Source organism: Psammomys obesus, unplaced genomic scaffold (genome assembly GCF_907164565.1).
Source record: "Psammomys obesus unplaced genomic scaffold, mPsaObe1.curated_primary_1811, whole genome shotgun sequence".
Taxonomy (NCBI): Eukaryota; Metazoa; Chordata; class Mammalia; order Rodentia; family Muridae; genus Psammomys; species Psammomys obesus.
The window spans coordinates 24,264,485-24,274,585 of NW_026596109.1; positions in this window are offsets into that span (position 1 = coordinate 24,264,485).

Sequence of the window (10,101 nt, forward strand, 5' to 3'; positions counted from 1 at the left end):
AACCATCTTGCAAACAAGAGAGCATGTGCCGAGTGCCATGTGCATATTTCTGCAGGGGGCAGAAATATAGACAGAGCTTCCCCCAGAGGGATCCGAGGGGCTGCCACACCAGCTATGACCCAAAGCTAGGAAATGGAAACCCCTAATTTGGTTAAGCTGATGTTCTCAGACTCATGTTATTTGCAATTGAATCCAGCATCTGTGTAGAGACTTTGGCTCTGAAAACCCAGGCTTGTCCCAGACAGCACAGGCGCTCACATAGGGGAGAGCCAAGGTTGAGAGCTAGATTTCTGTTGCCACTTTTTATGCAGAGCCAGAGCAACAGAGAGTGTGTACGTGTAGGGGATGGACATCTGGTGTCTGTTCCTTCACTGCCAGCTTTATCACATTCTCTAGATTCTGGAAGTAGGCAAGTCTGTGACCGGAAGTCTCCAGAGCCAGTGTAGGGTCTCAATGGTATCATTAAGGACCCTGGCCTTTTTTTTTTTTTTTTTAAACTCATTCAGTGCAGACTTGCAGAACATGTGGTGTGTGTGTGTGTGTGTGTGTGTGTGTGTGTGTGTGTAAAGGCAAACAAGTTCACAGAGGGCAAACACTAGCATGTGCTTCAAAGCAGGGAAAGGGAATCAAGTGAAGATAGCATTTACTTCAGAAAGGGTGTTTAGAAAGGCCGGGGCTGGAACTGGGGGTGTAGAGCTCAATGGTAGACTGCCTGCCTGGCACACATCAGGCTCTAGGTTCAAACCGATGATCCCAACACTTGGGAGATAAAGGTAGGAGGATGTCCCAGGAGTTCAAAGCCATCTTAGAAAGCACTTAGAAAGTTGGAAGCCAGCTAGGGCTACAAAGTAAGGCCCTGCCTCAAAAAGGAGGGACAAAGAGGGGAGGAGATGGAGAGGGGAGGATGAGGATCAAGAGGAATAGGGATGGGGAGTACAGGGAGGAAGTGAGGGCACACACCTGATACCCAGAGGTATCAGGTGAGGTCTGGAGGTGAGCCAAGACCATTCCAAGCAAAGCATGGCATGCAGAGCAAAGACCCCAGGGACAGAATAAGCCAGAAGGAGGTTGGAAAGCCATCTAAACACTGGGAGCAAAAGAACAATAGGATCTGCCTTAGGTGTTTTGTGTGGACCTTTGTGTGAGAAATGAAGGCCTCTCTGTTCCTGCTCTGCAGATGGCCAAGCAGGCTTCGGAGAAAGGTAAATGCCGGGGAAACAAATCCCTTCACCTGCTACCAAACCTACATTTAGGCTCTTGTCTGTGTCCTCTTCTTGGGAGAGGTGGCCTTCTACCCACAGAAAAGTATTGACTGGCTCCTCACCCAGCTCTCTCACACTTCCTCACCTGTTTCTAACTTCCTGCTTCCTCAACACAAACCAAGCAAACTCTGGTTCTGTGTCCATGGAACACAGGTGACCCATAGGGATGGGGCAGAGTGGTGGGGTTAGAATTAACATTGCCTTTGTGGAGCTGGAAGTGTTTGGGAACTCCACTGGACAACAGGTGCGCAGCACAGAATGTGCTTAGTGCCCCTGAGGGGGACGTTCAAAATGGTCACCCTCGTAGTTCTTGAAAGTGTGGGAAGATTCTGTCTCATGGTTTCCAGATAACTCAAGCCCAGTGAGTCTGCAAATGGGCTCACCAACTGGCCTGTTGTCCCCTACATCAGTTAGCGGTATCCAGGCAACAGCATGTAGTTCTGCAGTTTATAACATTTCATGAAAGCCCGAGGTAAATCCATTGCATGGCTATGCCCGTGGCTGCAGCCGCCCAGAGGCCTTCTTCCCAAGCCTCGCAAAGGTGCCCATGACTAGCAGTGGCTGCAAGCGGAACCAAACGATCCTGCCACTGACCCTGAAATGTGTTGGAAACCTGGTTGTTATGATGAGGTGGGTTCAGGAAGGATTAGGAACAAGTAGGGTGTAGTGGGAGCAGAAGGCTCAACTCTAGTGGGTTGGTGTTGATATCACAGAAAGGAGAGCAGGTTAGTTGCCATGGGAGCAGCTTAGCTATCGCAGGGGTAGGCTGCTGATAGAGGAAAAGCTTGGGCCCCTTTCTTGCTTGCTCACTTGCTGTCTTGCCATGTGCTGTCATTGGCAAATGACGAGGCAGCATGAAGTTCCTCCTTAAGGCTAGCCTCTCTGCCTGGGACTGCTCAGAATGACCCATGCTCTCTATGACTTATCCCACCTGCAGGCTTCTGTTATAGTTGCGCCCAACTGAGGTCCCCAAATCAGACTCCAGGCCTCCTCCTTGACATTGGCAACTCATTGAATCATCCTCAGCACCACTGATGAGTAAATCCTGCCAGCTCTTGTGCCTCATTCCAGTGCCAGCAGCTACCATTTCTAACCTATGAGAGAGGAGAGCATGGATCTCTTGTCTTCTGGTTTCTCCTAGTAACCCAAAGCCCCAATCAGCCCCTTGTGACCCAGCTCAGTGATATTTGCCCATCCGCTTGAAATTAAGTTATGAAAAGACTGTTAGCAGTGCCGGGAATCAGCCTTTGTCTCCCTCTTCACCCTGGACCACAGCAAGGTACTAAGACTTCAGGGGAGATCCACGCAGATGCAGGCTGCAGGCTGCACCAGGTCTGCTGAGACAACAGGCCAAAAGTGCCAGGAAGCCCAGTGGGCCCTCCTGGGAGAGGCACAGCCTCCAACAGTGTGGAGGCCCACTCCTTAGTGGCCCACCTCCTGTGTCTGCTTGCATGATATGCCATGATCCCCTGGAGCCCAGCAGCCTGCCCACCTGCCTAAATGTCAAAAGCAATGTTCATTACCCACACCAGTGCCCAAGGGAATGTCAGCCTGTGGCTGTCAGTTCTCCTTGCCTTGCCCAGAACTGCACTCTGGCATCCCACTGCTCCGAGAGCAATGTCAGACCCTGGAGCAGGCCTGGAAGGACCCTTCTTGACCCAGTTTCCATATTTCTGTGGACTCAACTCTTCCCACGGCCTCCCCTGCCCTCCTGACTCTGCACGGCCATGGAGTGCTCCTTGGGTGGTGGAGGCAGGAGGATTGTGATTTTAAGGTGGGCTACATAACAAAATACTATCTATTTTTTTAAGGATTTATTTATTTATTTTATGTATATGAGTGCTCTGTCTTCGTGTACACCTGCATGCCAGAAGAGGGCATCAGATCCCAGTATAGATGGTTGTAAGCCACCATGTGGTTGCTGGGATTGAACTCAGGATCTCTGGAAGACCAGATAATGCACTTAACCGCTGAGCCATCTCTCCAGCCCACAAATACTATCTTAAAAAGTCAAGTAAACAGCTGGGTGGTGGTGCACACCTTTAATCCCAGCATCCGGGAGGTAGAGCCAGGTGGATCTCTGAATTCGAGGCCAGCCTGGTCTTACAAAGTGAGTTCCAAGGCTACACAGAGAAACCTTGTCTCAAAAAAAAAAAAAAAAAAAAAAGGACAAATAATTAAAAAGTTCAAGTTATGCCTCACTCTGCCTACCTGTCCGTGCATGGTCAATAAAACAAATTTATAGTGTGATGAGTGTAAGGACTACATGCAGGCCGTGAGCACAGACTCCTTGGAGCATCAGGAGGGCTCCTGAGGACAGAGGGCTGTTGGCCAGCCCTACAGCTACAGTCCACACAACAGCAGGGACCACAGCCAGCCCGCCATTTTTTCTACACAAGTGAAAGCGGCAACCCGGATGATGTCACTTACCCAAGATCCCTACACTAGCTGGTTGCAGAGTCTAAGCAAGAACCATGGTTTTTCTCTCCTTGCTGAACCGCTGGCACCAGTCTACTAACCCATCTGGTGAGCAGCTGTTCTGCTTTTCTCTTGGACCTGACAGTCCCCTCCCCTGCCTTTGCCGAGGTCCCCGTACTAGTTTTCCCATTATAATCATGTCTAGTTGTAGCAGTAACCTCCTCACTCATCTCTATTACTGCCTTTACAAGTAATTCTCCACCTGGAGTCTGGAGTACCCCTCCAGGAAACAAAGGTAGTTTCAGTGCTGGCTTGTAAAAGCCATAAGCTCCTCCTCAAGCCCAGTAGGCAGATGCTTAGCACCTTTGAATGGGTTCTCTCCGCTATGAGACAGGCCTGCAGGACACTGGGAACATTCACCAGGGCATAGACAAAACCGGCAGGAGCCACTGCCCATCCTAACCGGTCATCTCCACCTGGATTCAGATGGGCTGATGTGCAAGAGTCTGACTTGGGGGGATGGTTGAAATATATCCAGAAGAGAGCCTTGCAAGAGTCCAAAGCTTCAGGGGAGTCTCCTTGAGCTTCCTGACGAAGACAGGCAACTACCTGTACTGTGTTGGCAACTGTCATTTCATTCAAGTTGTCTGTTCATCTGTCTGCCTGTCCATCCATCCATCCATCCATCCATCCATCCATCCATCCATCAACCCATCCACCCACTCAGAATACATTAATGTCTGTTCCTCATGCTTATTTCTAAATAAGACCCTGTGGGAACGTTACAAATCAGGCAAGCAAAATTCTTGTCCTTGTTATTGTAGGTAGGTGGTTTTATTGTAGCTTCTGGGGAAGATTTCCAGTGTATGGAGAGGTGCACAGAATCACTCGATCATCCGTCACCAGCTCCAGTGAACATTCATTTACCTTTTGCCACGTTGACCTGTGGGTTTTCAGTTCTTCTCCTCTTTCTCTTTCTACTCCTTTTTGCAAAATGGAAGGTGTAGTCGAAACTGCCCCTCTTGACTCACTGCCTTCCCCACCCCACCCCTGTCAGCTCCTTCCAGCTGGTGTGTAGTCTTCTGGGAAAGTCAGCTGGTACTAGCTGCTATTGGGGTGGATCCCACAGTGGTATAGTGAGTTGCTCCATGAACCCCACGGGAGGCTCCAGGACATTGGAAACTCTCTGGATTCCATGTGCATGATATCTTCCTGCAACTTACTTTTCAATTTTATTTTACTTTTAAGGTTGTGTGTCACCAATACCTATTGAAACATGCTGAACAAAATAGACACGGATCAGGGCAAAAGCAACCATTTTTCTCTGCCCAATTTCATTCCACATAGCCACTGTCAACAGTGGACAGACAGCCTTCTGAACCCTTTCTTCTGATCACACAAATACACACAGGGGCTCAATGCTGAGGGAATAGCCAGGGAGAGCTCAGGACAGGCTGGAGTGCATGGGGCTGGCCACATGCCCAGTCTTGACTTCTGTCATGCTGCAGAAGTTGAGAGGAACAGCAGTGAGATCCTGTGTTAACTCACAGCCTGGTAGACTTCCCCACTCACAACCCACTCACACCCCTACTCACACACTGTTTACACTCCACTCACACCACATACACACCCCATTCACACTCCACTCACACCTGGCCCTGGGATCCAGTGTTTAGGGGTAAGCTGATGCATGAGCAATGTGTGTCCTTGAGACACACATTGGAGGGTAGAGGAAGGCATGCCATTGGCCAGTTGAGTGACACCACAAGCCAAACAACCTCAATAGCAAAGGGACACAGGCCTTTGAAGCCCTCCCTGGTCAACCATTCTCCATAGAAATCTAGAAGACAGATTGTCTGCTCACAGGTCCAAGTATGTGTGACCCCACTGGAGGTTGAGTTGACGTGGCCTACCATGGCCACTTCTGTAGCAGATGAAAGTTCAGGGTGCTGCTTGTATTCTCACACTGTAAACCGGGAGGAAAGCCAAGAGAAGCTCCCCAACACTGGCGCTGGGCTTACTTTCAGAAATGGAATAGGCCTAGACATGTTTCACTCCAAGCTAGAGAAAAATGGTTTTCTTTCCTTGCCTGCTCCCCCTAAAAATCCAATAATTAGAGCTTACTTATTTTCCAAATTAGTTTCATGTTTCTGCAAAGTGTACATAAGACTTGGCTCAAACTTTCCACCCTTGGCACTAGAACAGAGATAGAAAGTTGTCTGGGACTTGCACATCCAGATTTGAAGCAATTCTTGGATCTGTTAAATTCTATGGTTCTGTTATATTTGTGTTATTTTTTTAAATACCTTCTTATCTTAATACCTTCTTTAATACCTTCTTATCTTAGAGCTTGCCAAGAAAGAAATTATCTGACTTGCCTTGTCTGACAATAGATTGTAAGATCACCCCGGTCTAGAAAAGTCCTGCCCATATCCGGGAAAACATATACGCTGAGTAGGCCACGGAGAATGCAAACAGATGGGCTTCAGTGGGCGGGCCCCTTGTTTATCTATATCACATACCTTCATGTCTGATCACACTTCTGCATCCTTCTGCAAGCGAAGCAGAGAAACTGACACTTCACTCTGGGTCCTTGTGTCTTCCTTCCGAAGGCCCCCAGGTCATGAAGAACTGTGACTGAATACATCTGCTGTGCCTCTCTCTTGTTGATCTGGTCTTTGTTGTGGGGATGTCAGCTATGGCCTCTTTTGGTAGCAGGAGAAGAATCACCACCTTTCCTCCTGGGTAATAGCATTCTTACAGCAGTAAAGATTTTCACAGGCCTTGTTTTCCTTTCTCTCTTCCCACTGGCCTGGCTGACTCTGACAGCAACAGCCTAAAGTCTCCATGTAGGCCTGGTGGCTATTCAGTGCTTTCCATCAGTGCTTTTTAGAAATGGAGGCACAGACCCCTTTACCTGTTCACTGGGGGCCTTTCAAGGCACTTCCAGTGACTCAGCACAGCTCCAGCCCCTCCCCCACCCAAACCCCAGCTCTAGGCTCCCAAAGATGAGAGAATAAAGACTACTAACCCAAATCATCATGGCCAAATTAATTAAAGCAAACTTTTTATTTGTGTACAGGGGCTGCCTCCTCTTAAGGTGGGGTTTGAGAGGTCAGTATTAGATGTGAAGAAAACAAGGCTTTTATAGCTCAAGGGTAAGGGGTTTCCAAATGAGGGATTTGTCAGGCAAAATAGGCAGGGTTTCAGGAGCAGGACATAAGCATAGCAAGTTAGTTATAATGACCTCCTGAAACAAAGACATGCTTGCAAGGTTGTAGTAACAACAGGTGGTCAAAACAAGATAGGTATAACAGCCCTTTTGAAATAAAGGCAGGGCTGCAAGATGCCTATTATACTTTTTGAAACAAAAATATGGTTGCCATTCCTGGAAGAGGCAGTACAGAACCATTTGTAGTTAAAGTTATAGGCGGGGCATAGCCCTATCTTTGAGAAACAGATTTAATCACAAACAGGAATAAGCCTAGTTTGTCTTCACAAGAAGATGGCTGCCTTTAAGGTAAAGTGGAGGCAGGCTGGTTCTTTACCTGGCCAATCTTTCTGAGACACTTTGATTAGCAAGGGAAGGGCTCTTTGGTGTTGCCACCCAATGCTTGCACATTTAACAGAGAAGTCTCTTTTAGGTTTCTTTCTCTCCAGTGCTATCCTTCCATCTGAACCTGTTCAGATCCTGCAAAGAGACATTGTGGGCCTGAAGGTGGGCCTCATGCTGATCGAGGCATTAGGCTGCTTCCAACAAACTCCCCTGACAGCACCAAACTGACAGTGTAAGTATAATAGATGATCTGAACTGATTAGCAATATTAGGACAGCTGTTAGCTTTAGTAATTGAAACAGGGAAAAATGTTACTTTAAACAAAGAGAATGAGCTGGAGAGATGGCTCAGTGGTTAAGATCACCGGCTGCTCTTGCAGAGGATCGGGGCTAGATAGCCAGCTTCCCCATAAAGGCTCACAACTCTTTGTAACCCCAGTTCCAAGGGATCCAACACCATCTTCTGGCCTCTACAGGGACCCTGCATGCACACGGTGCACATACATAAATACGTGCAGGCAAAACACCCACAACACAGAAAATTAATAGTAATGGAAGAGAACAGAAAACGGGAAGGGGAAGAATTGGGGATGGGAAGAGTGGGAGAGAGATTTGGGTTGGATGCATTGGATACAATGTATAGGTGTATGGAATTGTCAAAGAAAAATATATTTTAAAATCAGAGAGATAATTAATGCATTTCCAATCTCTCCAAAAGTCAAAACTCTCTCAATCACAGAAATACTCAAATACGTGTATAACAGTTTGCCCAGGAGCTGCAGATAACAGTCCCCATACATAAATAATTGCATTAATGAGCTATGTGTGTGACTGTTTCATCTCTTGCATTTTGCTTCTTGTGGCGTATGTTAGGACTGTATTTCTCTTTTTAAATTTTTTTATTTTTATTTTTTTATTATTTTTTTTTTTTTTAGAAAAAGCTTCTTAAGTTCCGCTTTACTCACGGGCTTTTCAAACTTTTTGCAAGATATGTTCACAATATGTAGGAGCAGAAGAAAAATGAGAGCCGCTCTGCCAGGAGAGCTGAGGTTTGTCTCCTGGCCTGAGGTTCTAGAGGTATTGCTGGAATGTGGATTGTGACAGTGTCAAAGAACAGTCTGGCATGTTCAGAACAAATGTTTGGAGAGTGAGAGTACAAAAGTGTCCAAAGAAACACTAGTTCCCATTGAGAAAAACCACCCACACACCACTTTTGGCTAAATGGCCCCAGCTCATCTAAGGAGCAAAACCAACCTTTCGGGAGTCTCACAGAAACACTTAAACACTTCACACTTTCACCAGGGCCAGGCTACCCTGTTCAGATTTGAGAAGCCAAGTGTTGCAGTAGGCCTGCCAGGGAGTCAGGCAAGACTTATAGCTTTAGTCTTCGCTTGAGCTGTGGGATGCAAGGAAGTTAATTCACTAAGTCATGATGGGGGACTGATGCTCTGAGCAGCGCGCCATAGATAAGGAAGACTGAGGCCCTGGCCTGTGGGCTTCCAGCATAGAGAAAAGAGACTCTGGAGACCTCAGCTTTTGTCCTCAGGGAAGACTGTTTCCACCACATAGTGTATCATTATTTTTTGAAACAATATTAAATAATAATCATTTAAAACTGATTAAGTAGTAAATCTATATTGTCATTTAGCTAGCTAGCTAGCTAGTTAGTTGAGACAGGATCTCACTATGTAGCCCAGGCTAGCCTTGAACTTCTGATCTCCAGGCTCTGTCTTCTGAGTGCTGGAACTACAGGTATGTATTGCAGAATTGTTTACCTCATATAAAGTCTCTCTCTCTCTCTCTCTCTCTCTCTCTCTCTCTCTCTCTCTAGTTATTTGAGACAGAGTTTCTCTGTATAGTGCTATCTGTCCTAGAACTCACTCTGTAGACAAGGTTAACATTGAACTCAGAGATCTGCTTCTCTCTCCTTCCTGGGCTCCACAACCTCCTGGCTTCATTTAGGGTAAAATAAGATTAAAAAATAAAGACTGGGGGATGGAGCACTAGGGAAACGGCCCAGCTGGTAAAGGCACCTGCCACTAAGCCTGATGATCTGAGTTTGATCCCTAGACCCACAGGGTGGAAGGAGAGAACTGATGCCCACAAGTTGTCCTGCAACCTCCTGTGTGCTGTGGCAGGTGCATATCCACACCATAAATAAATAGAGGTGACAAAAACTGACCTAAAAAGGAAGAGACTCCAAGGTTCAATGTTTCCCCTAGGAATCTGCACAAGAGTATCTTCACTCTGGCCCCGCTGTCGTCAGGGTGACCTCTGGCCATCAGGGACTGCAGTAGGGTCTTTTACATAGAAGGCCATGGTCTGAGATGTGGGTCAGCACGTTCCCGTTCCCATTACTCTGAAAAACACTGAAGCGCTGTGCAAATGGGCGGCTGTGGTGGCTTCTATGAATGAAGAAATAAAATGATGGCTTCTGGTTTTCAAGGTGCCTCAAAAAGAATTCATGGTGCCCACCCCCACTGAAATGATGATGCGCACAACAGATACTATGTGAAAGAGGTTTATGGGATGGAGATGGAGAGAGAGAGAGAGAGAGAAGAAGAGAGACACGATGGAGGGGAGGGGACACCCCTACAGAGAAAGGAGAGAGGGTAGGAGAGACCAGGTGAGCCCAAGAGCGAGAGAGAGGTAAGAGGAAGGGGTCCATTTATAGCTCCTGTGCAGCTAAACTGCACCTCTCAGGTACATCTACCTGGTGGCCCACACATGATGACATCATAAGTTACTAGGTAACCCAAAAGCAGGCTGCCTAAATGCTAACACTCACCCTTACAAAAAGCATTTCTTGCTTCATGGAACAATTAATAGATTTAAGGCAAAGTTGTTTGTAAAAAGTATTGATTTT